Source organism: Quercus suber, unplaced genomic scaffold (assembly GCF_002906115.3).
Source record: "Quercus suber isolate HL8 unplaced genomic scaffold, Cork oak 2.0 scaffold_149, whole genome shotgun sequence".
Taxonomy (NCBI): Eukaryota; Viridiplantae; Streptophyta; class Magnoliopsida; order Fagales; family Fagaceae; genus Quercus; species Quercus suber.
The window spans coordinates 153,919-171,618 of NW_027069610.1; the positions used below are offsets into that span (position 1 = coordinate 153,919).

The 17,700-nt window shown below is 36.9% G+C and overlaps 1 protein-coding gene and 1 long non-coding RNA gene across 2 annotated transcripts in view; both read left to right on the plus strand.

Moving 5' to 3' along the window:
• LOC112034731 (eukaryotic translation initiation factor 2 subunit beta) overlaps window positions 1–17,700 on the plus strand; it is a 101,675-nt gene that overhangs the window by 40,303 nt on the left and 43,672 nt on the right. The gene's annotated exons all lie outside the window — the stretch shown is intronic.
• LOC136069052 (uncharacterized) lies at window positions 1,640–5,916 on the plus strand. Its single transcript, XR_010630345.1, has 4 exons — window positions 1,640–1,886; window positions 2,785–2,927; window positions 4,163–4,302; window positions 4,727–5,916. It is a non-coding gene; the product is annotated as an uncharacterized LOC136069052 (long non-coding RNA).

A 17,700-nucleotide genomic window follows, 5' to 3' on the forward strand; every position in this document is an offset into this window, starting at 1 on the left:
CTCTTTGGCTACTGATGATGCCAGCATGGCGAGGGAGTCGACGTGCCTATTTTGCGTTCAAGCCACTTGGAAAAACTTTACCGTACTGAAGTTGGTTATAGCTTGCCTGAACTGTTCCAGGTATGCTTTCATACGGAAATCTCGGGCTTCAAAACTGCCTTGCACCTGGAACTTGGTTCCCACTTCCGCAGACACGCTCGGCAGTTGTGCCCCCAAAAGCGCTGCCGGGTATTAACCGAACGACATGTTCGAACGCCGTTCACATTATTGGTCAGCAAGTATTTGCCGATCATAAACATGGACGTAAGCTTGGGCCAACAACTTTCGTAGACTTGGGTTGGGCCTGTGGAAAAAGAGAGAGAGAGAAGGAGCATGGGCCACATCCACGCATAAGAATTAATGGTCCAAATGGGCGCGAGTATGGGTGTCGTACATAACCAATTGGGCCTAACATCATCTATGCAGCTTGTAAAGTTGTTATTTACAACTAATTTGTGTTAGCTTTAATTCTGTGTCAAATTTGATTGTATTCTTGTTCAATCATATGTACCTTGTATTTTATGTGGGATTTTATTGTATGGGTTGTGTGTGAAAGAGTGTGAAGACTCAAGCGCCTATTGAAGAAAGTGTGAATTTTGTGGGAATTTCACGAGAAGCCTTCCTGCAAAGTGAGCCATGTACAGAGCACATGACTAGAATGAGAAGAATCATGACAGCTAGTTTTGCGAGTATTTTGCGGGTAAGGCCTTCCTGCGAGATACCAGTGAAACATTCTGTTTTGCTATTTTTGCATATCTGCTACACCATGTCTTCACCTACACTATATATACCCCCATTACCCACATATTGAGAGGAGTGTTTTCAGAGAGAAAACCCTAGACACAACCCTTGAGAGTTAGAGATTGTCATACTTACAATTCTCTACACAATTATTTGTGATTTTCCTCAACTTCTACCTCTCCATATCCAAATCCTTGAGAAGTTAATAATCCAAACACTTACCACACTCATTCTGAGTGTAATGTGAGGTTTGGTGTTACTGGGAAGCATTGGAAAAAGCCATTTGTTTGGTGGATGCAATCAAGCTGAATTGCATGATCTAGAGAGCTAGAGAAAACAAGGCTTCGTCAAGTTAGTTAGTAGCAGGAGTTTTGAGGGTTCAAGTACATGGGGTAGACTAGGCTTGGAGGGTTTTTTGTTATTCATATACTCCAATTTATTCTCTAGTGGATCGATTTATCGCTTGGAGGGCGGCGGAAAAGTTTTTTGCCGAGTTCTTTAGTTTCCTCTTCAATAACATATCGCAGTATTATCTTGTGTTTGCATGCTTCTTCCCTACTCTTTTAGCTTTGATTTTATTGTTGATATTTGATGAATATGACTTCTAATAGTTTTATTGTTTGTTTGCTCGCAATTACTCTATTCCGCATTTAATTTAAGTTGGAGTAAAATCAACCAAGCCGTAATTTTTAATTCAAGGGTCTAAACAGCTCTTGTGTTTTCACACATATTTGAGCTTTCACAACCCAACCTTTAAAGAAACAAACGCCGCCGTTTTTGAACATTAACGGCAGCATATCCCTCATCTCAGTTTCGGAAAATCAAACTCCATAGTGACAATGTCCCAGTAGATACATCCGACAAAACTTGACCACGACAACCAGACAAGACAAGAAAGATAGAACAAAACGACTTGTCGTTGTTGATCAACCGTCAAAGACTCACCGTTTATGCAAGTTTTACCTCAAACACACCGAATTGTTAACCAACTTTACCATATCAAACTTCAATCCCCGGAGAGTCTAAGACAATTAGAGGCCAATACAGAAGCTCTGAAATTACAATCAATCAAAACCCACATGGAATTGAAGGATGATATCTCAAATGTAAGCTTCTTTTTCTTGATTTCTAGATATTATTAATTTATCGTTTCTCATATCCTTTTGAGTTACTTACGAACCCAGAAGTACTGTCAGCTTCAGCTACTTTTGGGTGGTAATAGATTACTACTACTGCTTAAAGTTATTGTCTTGTGCTAATCCTTTATTTTAGCAAAGATATATGCTCATCTTGATGTGACCATGAATTCATACATATTAGAATACTGTATAAATACAGTTGATAATGTGGACCATGTTTTCACAGTATGTAAATAGATAATGTGGACCATGAAATCATACACATTAGAATGCTGTATAAATACAGTTGGTTTCGTAGTATCACAGGGCTACCATATTTTCCCTAAAGAAGCCATGCCAAATATTAAAAAGTTTTAAATTGTTCACTTAATTTTATTTCAAATACAAACCGAGCTCAAACTCATCAATTTTACCATGAAATGGATTATACTATGAACTTATATAAAAATTGCTCATCAATTTTATTTTGAACTTATAAAAATCAAATTCACCAACTTTGTATTGTTAAAAGTGATTTTACTATGAAATGGATTACTAATATTATCAATAAATTACAAATATATTTTATGAACTTAGTTACAAACTTACACGGTTACACCATCCAATATCAAGTCTATATTAATAAATTTTTATACATGTATACATATAAACAAATAATATTAAATATAACATAAATTGAGCCTCATGCCGCCTTTTTTCTTGTCTATGGAAATTTGCATTAGGAAATGTTTGCTTCAAGTTTTCAGAGGAATCAAATACTTATTACAATTTTTTTTTTTGGGGTTAATTTTGTCTTGCTTAAGCTGTTAAATCAGAATATATTGTTACCTATTATGCCATATTGAGTGTAGTTGTAACATTTCAGGATGCATAGGTAGCCAGAGCATGTCATGACATTCTTACTAGCTAAAATGGGGACAAGTGGATCTTTGGATGGACAACAATGGTTGGTTGTTAAGGGTATATTTGCTCCTAAAATCTTTGAAGGGATCCTGCAAAGATACATAAGTAAGTACATTTATTATAGTTTTGTGATACTCCTAATTCTTACTTTAGTCTATCTCTAATCTCATAGTCTACCTGATAACACGTCATAAGTAGACATGATACTAAAGTTATCTATTTTCATTAATTAGCTTCTTCCATGTATATTCTTTTTATTTGGATAAGTAGTGAATTTATTTATTGAGTCAAAAGAACGGTATAGCTAAAGTACACAGGAAGTATACAATAGATACACCCACAGTTAAATTTTAAAAATTGCAATGATCACTTAAAATCTAAAAGGTTAGTAAAAGAATAAGATAAAAAGCATGACTTCTCTTTTTGTAATATTTTGGGGACCTGGTTTTATCAATTCTTGAAAATTCAGCTTAACAAGCTATTAGTAAGACTTCTATACATAGCAAATTCTTTTGGGGTTTTTCAGAATGAGCTCTATATGTTCTACTACAACCCAGATTTCTCTTTTTGGTGTATTCACTTGTGATGAAAGATGATCAATAGGACTGGCATTGTTTCTCTGCATGTTTTCACACTTATTGCTAGGTTTCTATGCTTGATGCCTTTTTCTCATGTACATAATATCATTTTTATTATTATTTATAGTCGTGCATAATATCATATAAATAAGATACAGAGCTTTTTATGATTTTGGTAGATTACATGTTTCTTTGGTCATTTGGGTGTCTTACTAGCTATGTTCCTTTCAGAGAGAGGGCGTAGTGAAAGGGGGGGGGGGGGGGGGGGGGGGTGGGGGGGGGTGTGTGTGTGTTGGGGGGTGTGATTGGATATTCGTAATCCTTTTTGTAAAAGATTACAATGTCCATAGTTCTTATGACTCTGCAGCTTCTTAGTAGAGTGTTCAATATCTTCTGCGAGAATATTCTTGAGCTTGCAGGAGATAAATGTGGGACAATTATGAGACCTCTGCAAGTTTTTAAGGGGCCCAAAGAAGACAAGGTTTGTAAATTCTATGATCTATGAAAAACATATTCTTATTTTCTGTTTTAAACTTTTATATTCTTTCCTTCACATGTAGTACTTTTGAAAATAGTTTAAGATAATGGTTATGTGCTCCATTGTTTTTAATCTATGTAAAAATCACAATATAAATTTTTTCTTCAAATATTTTAAAGGATTCAGATACTTATGACTTTTTTGGGTTCATTGTAACTTAAGTTGTTATCTCATAGAATATATTGTTACTTTTTATGCCATTTTGAGTGTTTCTATTGTTTCAGGTTGCATAGGGTCGAGCATGTCATGACATTCTTACCATCTGAAATAGGGACAAGTGGGTCTTTGGGTGGACAACCGCAGTTAGTAGTTTGGAGTAGATTTGCTCCTAAAAGCTTTGAAGGGATTCTGCAAAGATGCATAAGTGAGTACATAATAGTGATAATACTATTTCCATTGGGTGACTTGTTTGGTTATTATCATTGAAGCTGGGCACTTGAGTTTATTAATTGAGACAAATGAATGTTTATGAATATTAAAATCTGTACTGAGAAATTCTAGGTTTCATACGATTTAAAATACTTGTCTATGCAAGTCATTCCGAGCAATTTTGGCAATAGCAAGCAGTTTGGACTTTTCAGATCCGTAATCTATGTTCTCTCTTAAGGTTAATCTTTAAGTGAAATCTATTGCCAATGAATTCTCAGAAGCTAAGTTATTCATGATTACATTAACATTGATCACAAGCAAAATACATCGAAGCTTGAGTCATTGTAAACTTGCTTGCTAAAACAACCCTTTAAGTAAAATCTAATCCTTTTATTTATTTTTTATTGTTTTTTTAATAGTCCTGAAGTGCAGCAATAGCTACCAACAACCACTATTCCCCTGGGGTTTCAAACTTGCTTGCTAAAAAATCCCAGTCCAAAGATGGCCAGCATTAAGCTTCTGACACGTGACTTCTCAAGAAAATGAGCCTTCACAACCATCATAACTTACGGATGCATCAGAATCTTTCTTCCATACATGGGGTGCAAATGTCTCCTCCTCGATGTGCATTTTGGCAATTCCTTTGTTGTAAAGTTGTAATTTACAACTATGTGTTTTTAATTGGATTTTATTCCTTGCCAAATTTGATTGTAACTTTATTCAATCTTTTGTACCCTATATTTAATGTGGGATTTAATTGTAAGGGTTGTGTGATAGAGAGAGAGAAAGTGTGAAGACTTAGGCTATTGAAGAAAGAAGAGTTCTCGCAGATTGCTCACGACTAAGCATCCCACGAAGTGAGCCATGTGCCCTGTACATGACTGGAATGCAAAGAGTCAGGACATATGACAACAGCTGTGTTTCACGAGTAGCTCGCAAGTAAGGCCTTCCCGCAAGACACTCGCGAAACATTTTATTTTGCTAGACTGTACTATCTGATACACACTTTCTGTACACACACTATATATACCCACAAATGTTGAGGAGTACTTCTGAGAGAAAACCCTAGCTACAAACCTTGAGAGTTAAAGATTGTTATACCCACAATCTTCTACACATTTGCTTTGGGAATTTCCTAAACTCCTACCTCTCCATTTCTATACTATTGAGAGGTTAATAGCATAAACACTTACCACACCCTTTGAGTGTGTCAAGTGAGGATTTGGTGCTGTTGAGAAGCATTGGAAGAAGCCAAGGATGGCAGATACAACATGGAGCTTGTTGCAGGATCCGAAGAGCTAGACAAGACATGATTTTGAGAAACCTTATTAGAGTAGGAGCTTGGAGGGCTTAGGTGCATTAGGTAGATTAGGTTTGGAGGGTCTCTTGCTAACCCATGTATCGCAACTGATTTTCTAATGGATCGATTACCGCTTGGAGGGCAACGGAGAGGTTTTACGCCGAGTTCTTCAGTTTCCTCTCCGATAACACATCGGCGTGTTATCTTGTGTTTGCATCTTTCTTCCCTACTCTTTTACATTCCATTTTACTACTGTGTTGCTATGATTATGGATTAGAGTAGCTTGTTTGTTTATCAGCTTGCATTTACACTATTCCGCACTTAGTATTAAGTTAGTGTAAAATCTATTGAGTCATAACTTTAATTTGGGGTTCTAAATAGCTCTTGTGTTTTCAACATATTTTCGAATTTTCAATTGGTATCAAAGCAAGTGCACTAGCTATGGTTTAATTACCTTAGTGCGATCCTTGACCCCGTTTAAGATGGACCGATCTCAGTCTTTAAATGGTCCACCATATTTTGATGGTAGTAATTATGCCTTTTGGAAAGTCTGAATGAGGGCATTCTTATTTTCAATTGATGATACTATTTGGGATGTGGTAGAAGTAGGATGGACTAGGCCGGAGGCCGCTAAATCCACTTAGGATAAAGCAGCACTTGCGACAACTAACACTAACAGAAAAGTTTTGAATGCAATTTTTTGTAGTGTTTCTCCAAATGAGTTTCAAAGAATTTCTCACATAACAGTTTCCAAAGAAGCTTAGGAGATATTAGAGATCACCTATGAAAGCACGAAGAAGGTGAAGGATACTAAGTTGCAGATGCTAACCACTCGTTTTGAAGAGCTGAAAATGAGTGAAGAAGAGTCATTCGACTCATTCTATAGCAAGCTGAATGAGGTGGTAATTGGTAAGTTCAACTTAGATAAGAAAATGAAGGACTCAAAGATAGTGAGGAAAATCCTTCGATCATTGCCGGAGAGCTTCCAAGCAAAAGTCACAGCTATAGAGGAAAGTAAAGATTTGGATGAGATCAAAATCCAAGAGCTTATTGGATCTCTCCAAACATATAAGCTGGGACTGCCTTTTCATAAGTCAAGCAAATCTCTTGCTCTTAAAACTATCACCGAAAAAATGGATGATTCCACTAAAGAAGATGATGCGGAGAAAGAGGTAGTATTCCTTGCAAAGAACTTCCAAAAATTTTTGAAGATGAAGAACAATGAAAAACTGTTCAACAGAGGGAAGTTTTCATCCTCCAAAGGTGATAGGAAGGAGTTTAAGAGGAAAGATGGGAAAGACTCTCAATCTCCTCAAGGCATTGTGTGTTATGAATGCAATGGCCATGGACATCTCAAAAAGGAGTGTCCCAACTATCTAAAAGGGAAGCGCAAGGCGTATGCCATAACACTTAGTGATTCAGATTCTTCCAATTCAAATTCGAAAGAGAGTTGTGATGGAAAAGGGAATTACTCCACTTTTATGACTATTGCTCATGTTGAGTCCTCGGAGGATTTGAGTCTGCTAGTGGAAGAGCTCGGTGAACATAGTGAAGTGGAGTCAATGGGAGTAATAGAAGATTTTAATGCTGAAGAAGATGAAAGTGTTGTGGAACTTCAAGAAAACTACAATTCCCTACTTGAAAAGTCAGGAGAATATACAAGGGTGGCCAAGGCAGCCGTTAAAAAGATGAAGAAGGCAGAGGAGGACTATAGAAGTCTCCTAGTGCTATATAAGGAGGCCAAATGTGAAATAGAGACGCTGAATGGAGAGCTAACCAAAGTCTACTCAAAGATAAAATTCTTTGGGCTTGAGGTGGTTCAAGCCAATGCAAAAGTAGAGCGAGTCTTCTCCAAGAAGTTTGATAAAGTCCTCTCTTATAAAAAATCTTTCTCCGACAAAACCGGATTAGGATATACTGATGAAAGTAGTTCAGCTGTCAAAGTAACCAAGGAAGTGAAGTTTGTAAAAGCCAAAGAACCAATTGCAGCTACCACAAAGGCTGAGAATGTTTAGCCAGAGAAGAATATAAATGTGGCTGGTCAACGGGTGTTGAATAAGCCTCGTAACCAATCAGTGGTTAGGTCTGAAGCCAAAAGAAAATCACTTCCAAAATCACAAAGAGATCCGAGAACTCAACATTTCTGTCATCACTGTGGACTTCAAGAACACACCAGACCAAATTGTTATAAATTGAGGGCATTAAAGAATGCAGGTGATCAAAGGTCAAGAGGACCAAGAAATGACAAACGGAATTGGGTTGTTGAGCAATCAAAAGGTCAAGTTGGTGATTCTGGTGTGATGGATGTGATGAAAATGATTGATGCATTCACCACTTGTTTGGCAAGTTTCTCCAAAAGGTTTAAAGGCCACAATACTCGTACCCAATCCTATAGGGATATCACCCTAAACGCACGTGCCGTGTGGGTGAAGATGGGTACTCATGCATAAGCATTACAGTATGTCCATGCATTAATACTTCCGATGTTTAGGGGCACATGGTCATGCTTCACAACATGCATAATTCAATTTGTGTCAATTGCTTCTAGTTTATAGCATGTTTCTTTTGCATGTTTTGGTTTGTGCCTATTTTTGCTGATCTTACTTTATTTGGTCTGTTTTTTAGTGTGTTCAAAAATTCAAAAACTCATAAAAATTTAAAAAATCTTCAAAAAGTTTGATCACTTGTGTTGTGTATATCACATGTGAGTTTGGCCTAGTACCTTCGTATTAATGGCGTAGCGCATTTCCGAGCTTAGCTTGTTATGTATGCACATATATCTGTGTGGGAGAAATCTTGAAAACTATGTGTGATAGTTGTAAATAGATCTTCGAGCTTGTCATGAATGATTGGTCAATAGTCTTGATGGACTTGATACTTGCATAGACTTGTACCTATATATTTTCCCACTTTAATTTTTATGTTTTTGCAATAAAACTCTCCAAATGTATATCTCCAAATGAAAAGAGATAATGAGCTACAAAAGCCTGTCGCACATACTAGTATTTGACTAGGGAAAAGGGAAAGCAACTTTTGTTTTGAAATATATGGTGCTCAAAAAGCTAAAGGCTAATTCTCATTGTTGAAATATCAAAAATTTCAAGCACCAATCTCAAAAAGAGATGTATTATCCAAAAATGATCAAATGTTATGATTTATGCAGAAGCCAAATGAAAAACTTCTAAGTTTTGTAATCATTCTCTTGTGCGAGGTCATATATGTTCATTTCTATAATTGAGATAGACCACTTGATTTAGTACCAGTTGTGTATGACTTGATTGAATTGATCATTGAAGCTTCACTCTGGTCTATGGACTATTTCATACTTGATACTCACCCACAACACACAAGTTTTTGATTCAATTAATGTTTATCTCATTTGTGTGATTGTACATGTTCAAATGTGATATGTATGCTCAAGTACTTGCTGATCAAACCCAAAAATATTTTTGAGTGTTTTATATGTTTTTTAAAGTGATTTTGTACTTTCGTGTCTTTAGTTTTTGTTCAAAATGCATTTTTGTGTTTTTCTTCAAAAATTAGTTCAGAGATTGCTTCGTGAGAAGCTCGTGACTTAGAGCTTTTGGCGAAATGTGCTTAAGGGAAATTAAAAAGTCACAATTTCATATAGAGACTCTCGCTACTACCTCGCGAGTATGTCGCAACTAAACACTTCTCGCGAAATGTTTTTAGGCAAAAACTGGAAATTTGTCAATTCATACAGAGGCAATCGCGATTGTCTCGTGACTTATTCGCGACTACAAACTTCTCGCGAAAACTTTTGTGCTTTAGTGGCCATTCTCGCGACTGTATCGCGACTGTTTCGCTATTATCTAACCTGCGAAAAACGCGTGTTTTCAGTTTTTATGTAGCAAATGTGACAATTTTTCAAACACTTAGACTTTCACTCGCATTGCCTCTCTCAAACCTTGCTCAACCCATTTTTTTTTTTTTTTTTACTCAAACCCCATCCATTTCAAGCAAATAACTCTGCAAAATCACTTCAAGGCATGTTTTCCTAAACGTTACTTTCATTTTTGTCTTAAATTTTGCAGATTTTAGCTTATGGTTTCAAAATTGGGGATTTTCGAAAATTGGGTTGGGGTTCTTAAATTTGTGAAATTTTTTTCAAAACTTTGATTGGGCTGAGTCCCATTTGATCTTTGTGCTTCTGTGTTGGCCCCATGTGGCAAATTTAGCATGTATTAAGGCAAGTTTTCACCATGTTCATGCATTGTTCATCGTGGTAGTAGATTGTTGCATATTAGGTGTTTGACAGAATGTCCTAATGACATTTTTGTGTTAAATTGGACTCAACTGAGGTCCAATACTTGAGTTTCCTTTTGATTGATCATGTTTACTATGTTTTGGTCAGTATTTGTATGTTTTACACACTTTGCCCATTTTGTGCCTCAATGCCATGCCATGCACACACTAGGCCCTTCTAGGCACACGTCATGCATCTCATGCTACATCCTCATGCATCAGCTCATGCACACTCACGCACACACATGCACACACATGCACAGTTACCTAATTTCATGCATTGTGTTTATGTTTACATGCTTTATATGTTTTAGCATGTTGTTTTGAGTTGGTTATGCTCTGTTTTTGGTAGTTTTACTTTTGATTTGGACTAACTTGAATCTAATCAAGTTTTGTGTTCTATTTCGTGTCTGTGCACTTGTTTTTGTTCTGTGTTCTCTATGTTCCTTTGTGCAGATGTCTCTATTTAAGACTTCAGCAGTGAAAGGGGGGTAGCAACAAAGGAAAGGAGTCTGTGATTGATGTTGATAACCTCACACCAAGGCTAAAGAGAACTCGATCCTTGATAGGAATTTTTCATCTGAATTACTTCAAATCTTGTGCTGCATCCCAGAACTTTGCGAACTACCTTATGGAAGCTCCATTGTTGGTTGAAAGGGCGGTTGATCATCCATCTCTCATTGACACCATGATTCCAAAATGGTTTGCCACCAAGGATTGGAACTTTATCCTATCCAATCTTGATGATGCATATGAGAACTTAGTGAAAGAGTTCTATGTCAATGCCATTGTTGACGGAGAAGAGCTAAAGTGTTGGGTTAGAGGAAAGAGTTTCTCAGTAACACTGGTTTATCTGGTGGAGATTCTACACATTAACCGGCCAATTCTCCCTATACCACCGGTATATGATGAGCTGAATCTGGATGAGGAGATTATTAAGGATGCCTTAGGAGACAATTTGGAGTTTGCATCTAATGAAAAGTCAGTAAGTGTGGCATCTCTATCTACCGAATTAAGGCTGCTCACAATGATCATGTTTAACAACCTCTACCTTTTGTCAAGCACCGGGTACATGAATCTCAGTCGAGCATTATTCTTGCATGGTCTGATCACTGACGAGGAGATTGATGTGTGTTCTCATATTTTTCACATCTTGGCAAAACGGTTAAATGGACTGCTTCAAGGAACTGTCTTCCTTTCTGCTACCTTATCTCAAAGATTTTGAAGCTCAAAGGCATGCATCCCTTAAAAGATAAGCATCCATATCCTTGGCCAAGTCCGATTAACATCCGCACACTCCATGCTAGCATGAGTCACACCAAAAAGAATACCAAACAAGAAAGTCATGCTACTCTGGGAGGTTCAAGTTCTTGCTCTCATGCCTATGATGAATAGCTACGCAACATCATGGCTACACTTTAAGAGATTAATACCGAGATATCCAGACTACCCACCATCATGCACTCCCAGCATATTCGATTTGATACAAATTTCACATCTCTCTAAACTTAGATGGACAAGATTCAAAGGAAGCTAGAAGAGAATGAAGACTAGCTATTCAATGACAAAAAGGGGGGGATGGTGTCATTGATAGGGGGAATGTAGTGACAAGGGGAGGAGAAGCTAGAAGCTATCATTTGTTTATTGTTTTTACTACTTTTGTTTAAAGCCTTAATACTCTGTTCTTAATTTCAGTTTATATTCAGTATTTGTTTTTACCTTACTGCTTTGTAGCAATTTTTTTTGTACTTTTAAGATATTGCAAATGTGTCTTAAGTACCTCACTCTTGTACCCTAGTAAGATCTTGCATCCTAGATGCATATACTTCGTGTATTTTGCATTGGTTGAGTGTTGGACATGTAATTGATCCTTGGGATTGTTCTTAATTGCATTGCGTGTCTGGATGAGCATTTACTTGTTAAATGTTCATTGTAGTCATTCTTTAATGACTATTCATGTATGATCAAGATATGCTTACATGTTTTATAGTGTTTACAAACTTGATCACACTTTACTTGCTCATGTACATACCTTGTATTCAACTTGTCATAAGCTTAATAAAGGTTTTGTTTATGTACAAGTGTTTCAGGTTACAGGTATATACGTGCAAGTACATTACAGCTTCTAGATTAGGTGTGAGTGAGTTTTGCCACTGTTCCCAAACTCACGTTTAAGTCTAGAGTCTGTTTTAGGGGTTTTGTCACGGAATAGTCAAAGGGGAAGATTGTAAAGTTGTAATTTACAACTATGTGTTTTTTATTGGCATTTATTCCGTACCAAATTTGATTGTAACTTTATTCAATCTTTTGTACCTTATATTTAATGTGGAATTTAAGGGTTGTGTGATAGAGAGAAAGAGTGTGAAGACTCAAGCTATTGAAGAAAGAAGAGTTCTTGCGGGTAGTTCGCGACTAAGCATCCCGCGAAGCGAGCCATGTGCCTCGCACATGACTAGAATGCGAAGAGTCAAGACAGATGGTGATAGCTATGTTTCGCGAGTAGCTCGCGGGTAAGGCCTTCCCGTGAGACACTCGTGAAACATTCTGTTTTGCCAAATTGTACTAATTGATACACACTTTCTGTACACACACTATATATACCCACATTACCCATAAATGTTGAGAAGTGCTTCTGAGAGAAAACCTTAGCTACAAATCTTGAGAGTTAGAGATTGTTATATCCACAATCCTCTACACATTTGGTTTGGAAATTTTCTCTCAACTCCTACCTCTTCATTTCCATACCATTGAGAGGTTGATAGCCCAAACACTTACCATACCCTTTGAGAGTGTCAAGTAAGGATTTGGTGCTGCTGGGAAGCATTGGAAGAAGCCAAGGATTCCAGATGCAACATGGAGCTTGTTGCAGGATCTGGAGAGCTAGACAAGACACGATTTCGAGAAGCCTTGTTGGAGCAGAAGCTTGGAAGGCTTAGGTGCATCAAGTAGATTAGGCTTGGAGGGTCTCTTGCTAACCCATGTATCCCAACTGATTGTCTAGTGGATCGATTACCACTTGGAGGGCACGGAGAGGTTTTACGCCGAGTTCTTCGGTTTCTTCTTCGATAACATATTATTGTGTTATCTTGTATTTGTATCTTTCTTCTCTACTCTTTTACATCCCATTTTACTGCTGTGTTGTTATGATTATGGATTAAAGTAGCTTGTTTGTTTATCCGCTCGCATTTACACTATTCCGCACTTAGTATTAAGTTAGTGTAAAATCTATCAAGCTGTAACTTTAATTTAGGGATCTAAACAGCTCTTGTGTTTTTAACACATTTTCAAGCTTTCACTCGTTTATCTCCTCTGCACTGACTTGTAGCTGCAAAGATAACTTGAGGTTCCACAATACTTCATTCATAAATGGCCTGTCTTTGCCCTGATCAGCCACACATTTCATTGCAGTCACAACATACTGCTTGAAGCATTTAGGTGCAATCTTCCCCTTCAGATAAGGATCAGTCATCTGATCAAGAATACCTATCTTTTGGCAATGTACAACCCACTTCATCAAGCTTACTTGCTCCTCTAGAAGTGATGTGTCCATTATTGGCCGAGCACATAAGATCTCAAAAAGAACAACCCCAAATGAGTAAACATTAGATTTTTCAGTCTGTTGCTATAACAGTACATACTCCAAATCCAAATACCCATAACTACCCCTAACAATAGTGGTTACATGTATTTTATCCAAAGTAGGACCTGTTTTTGACAAGCCAAAATCAGAAACCTTGGCAACCCACTTCTCATCAAAGAGAATGTTTATTGTCTTAACATCTCGGTGGATAATAGTGTGCTTGGCACTTGTGTGGAGATGGTGTAAACCACGAGCAGCTCTAATGCATATCTCAAGCCTTTGCTTCTAGAGCAATGGTGGTTTTTGGGTATTGTATAGATGCTCACGCAGTGTTCTGTGAGACATGTTGTTATAAACAAGAATCATTTCACAACTGTCTTCACAATAGCTGATCAATGAAACAAGGTTGTGATTTTTCCCTCTTCCTTTCCAGGTGGAGAGAGAGAGAGAGAGAGAGAGAGTTTATACAAGAAGTGCCATACCTACATGCATAGAGTGCAAGTGATAGATCATAGATGTTTGTAATTGATGGATGATTTTCTTTTTTTTTGGGAAACTTAGACTCTTAAGAAGAGCGTGGAAGGTTTTGAGTTGGATGTCATTTTTTTTATAAATGTAAATATGATTAATTATTATCTCAGTCGGTAAGGAGAAACTTTTCTTTGGTGTTTGGAAGCAGAAGAAACACTTTTTCTTAGATGCTGTTTTTTTTTTTCTAAACGAAGGAGGGCCATATCATCATTGCCATTTACCTTTTGATCTCTATAATGGATTGATTTTTTTTTCCCTCTCTTCCATAACTTTGTTTCTTTTAGTGCTCTTAACTCAATGCAAAGAAAAAAGAAAAGATTTAATTGGAGAAAAATTAATGATGAAGCCGAAAATTGATCTCGTCAGTATGCTCATCGTCACTGTTGATGGACGAGCTCTGGTACCTGTTGTCAAGAAAAGAAAGGCAAGGGAGGTTTCACTGGCATGGTGCTAGTGGAGAATACTCTGATGCTAAAGTTAGCTAAACAGCTCTCAAAGAATTCACTCACCAATGTATATTAAGATTTCATATATCTTTACCTGGGTTCCGTTCCCTTTTTATAGTTTGCTTCGGGTTGGTGTAGTTATGTCTGTTAATGCTCTTCTGAACGTTTTTCTCATGGAAGAAACGTAACATTAATTGACAATGAAGATTCCATTTAAAGTGTACCGGATAACCGTTGGGCCATCATTGCCTTTGTAACCGTTCCGGCACACTTATTCCTTGTCAGCTGTCTTGATTTCATTCATTTACATCTTTTCCTGTCTCGTCTATATGGACAAGGTCTTGGCCCTACGCTCGTCATCGACTCGGATGTGACTGTGATCGTCTTTAAGCTAGATGACCTCTACTTTATACTCGTCAATTAAGAAAGTCATGTGAAAAATTATCTCATCTATACAGTAGGGAAAGCTAAGATTTGACACTCTTCAAGATTTCTGAAATTGCTGTTGGCATTACTTGTGCAATTTATATGAACATTATTGAATCTATAGTATTTAAAAGTTTAAAATATGACTGATCAGCATCAACTAATTAATCATGGTTGTTGACAGTAATATTGACCTTCCAATTAGAAATATTAGCGAACTCCAGTTAGATATTGATATGAAACATCACCTCAGTATGAAAACCTAGTTCGCTTTATTGCACAAAATGAAGTTTTTACTCCTTGGTTGAAAAACTTCGTATTCAAGATATTAACATTGCAACTGAGATTTTTTAATTATGAGTCCATTTGGGAACAACTTATTTAGCTGAAACTGAAAACTTTTTTGCTGAAAATACTATAGATAAAGCTAAAAGGTAGTTGAAATAATACAGTGAGATTCATGAATAGTACCAAAAAGTGCAATAAAACTCATGAATTGAAGCAAAAATAAGTTGAATATTAGTAAAAATTGTTAGGTTCTAAAAATTTAGGAATTTATGTATTTAGAACTCTAATGTGTAATGTTGGCAAACCATGATCAAAACATTATGTTTAGTCTTGTTTAGACCTGCTCAAAGTAGGGTCTTTCATGTAAAGTTGGAATCGAGAGGCTGCAGATGCATTGGTGCATTTCGGCCTGGCTCAATCGATCGAAAGAAAGACTCGATCGATCGAATCTCGAGCAAAATGCTTTTCTGCAGAATTTTCCAACTCAGCCCTAACTCATTAAACGTTTTGGGTTTTCTGTTTTTACCCTAGGTATAAAAGGCAAAACCCTAACCACGTTTTGAGAGTTGCTCCTGTTGTGTTGTTGCTCATACTTTTCTGTTTTGTGTAAATCTCTTATGAGATCTAGAGGAGCTTTCCTTTATACAAAGTTTAGGGTTTTCAAGGTAGAGATAGTATTAACATCTTAATAATCAACTCGGTTACTGCCATTGGAGCTTAAAGAATAACAAGCGTGGGTACTTGTAGCTGATTGGAGAATCCAAGAAAGAAGGAGTCCGTGAATTAGGAGCTTGCATGTGGTCGTGTCAGTAAGTTCTACTGGTGGGTAGCATTAGGAAGTCAAGCGGGGAGCTTGTAAGTCCTTTTGTATGAACTTCGATTCTTTCGCATAGTGGATTTAGGTTTACCTTGAGGATAGCTAGGTCAAATCCTCCCCAGGTTTTTTACTGGTTTGGTTTTCCTAGGTGATCATATCTTTGTGTTTTTTTATATTTCCGCTGCTTTATATTCTTGATATGATTGTATGTTTGTGATAACCTAGAACTACTTAATTTGACTAAGTTAATCACTTGGCTAATTAACTAGGTTAATCTGATTGGTTTAAAAGGTCTAAAACTGTTCAAGTGGTATCAGAGCAGGTAGCTCTCTTGTTTGAGATTTTTTGATCTCTGAGCTGATCCTTGACCCCTACTGTCATGGAGCATGGACACTCTCTTGTTATTCCTCCTCACTTTGATGGGAATAACTATGCTTATTGGAAAGTAAGGATGAAAGTATTCCTAAAATCCATTGATGAGAGGGTTTAGAATTCCGTTGAGTACGAATGGGAGAAGCCCACTACTCCTATGAGTGAGTGGCAAACTTCTTAAAAAGAAGCAGCTGGTTTTAATAGCAAAGCTATGAATGTCATCTTTAATGCTGTTTCCATGGAGGAATTTAAGAGAATCTCTAATGTTGAGGTTGCTCATACTGCTTGAAAAATTCTCTAGACTGTGCATAAAGGCACAAAGACAGTTAAGATTAACAAGCTGCAGTAATTAACTTCTAGATTTGAAAGCATTAAAATGTCTGATGATGAAACTTTTGATGAATTCTATGCTAAATTAAATGATATTGTTAATTCTGCTTTTAATTTAGGTGAAATCTACGATCAACCTAAAATTATAAGGAAGATTCTTAAATCTTTAACTGAAAACTTTAGACCAAAAGTGACTGCCATTACTGAGAGCAAGGATGTGGACTCCATCTCTGTTGATGAGCTTGTAGGATCTCTTCAGTCCTATGAGTCTGACCTACCCAAAGCTACCAAATCCAAATCAATGGCTCTTAAGTCAGTTGATAATGTTGAGGTTGGTGGATTTGATGATGAGCTCTCTACTATAGAGATTGCGTACCTTGCCAAGAACTTCAGAAATTTTCTTAGGAATAACAACAGAAAGGCAAGAGGTATAAACAGTGCTGAACCTAGAAACTTTAGGAAGAATGATCTCACTAAGGTTAATAACTTTGAAAAACCTAGAGAAAAAGTTGGTCAATCTTCAAACAATCCTTTAGGTGCTCAGTGTTTTGGCTGTCAAGGTTATGGTCATGTTAAATCTGAATGTCCTACATTCTTGACGTCTAAAGGTAAAGCTATAGTTATAACTCTTAGTAATAATGAGGTTTCTGATGATGAGTTTGGATGTGACGAGGATGGAAACTTCATTGCTTTCACTGCTACTGCTGTAGTCAATGAAAGTATATCTGTTGAAGAGAACCCTTCTGATGGGGAACTCTCTGAGGATGCAGATCTTCAAGAGGCCTATAATAAACTCTGCAAAGTTGCTGCAAAAGATGCTATGAATGTTGAACTTGGCCTGAAGAAAATTGATTCTCCTGAGCTTGAAAAGAAAAAATTGCTTGTTAAATTATTTGATGCTAATGATCTTTTGAACCATGTGAAATCTGAGAACATGCTCTTACTTGATAAAGTTAAAACTTTGGAACATGATTTATCTATTGCTAGATCTGCTAGTTCTAAACTTGATCAAATGCTAAATGTTCAAAAGTATCCTT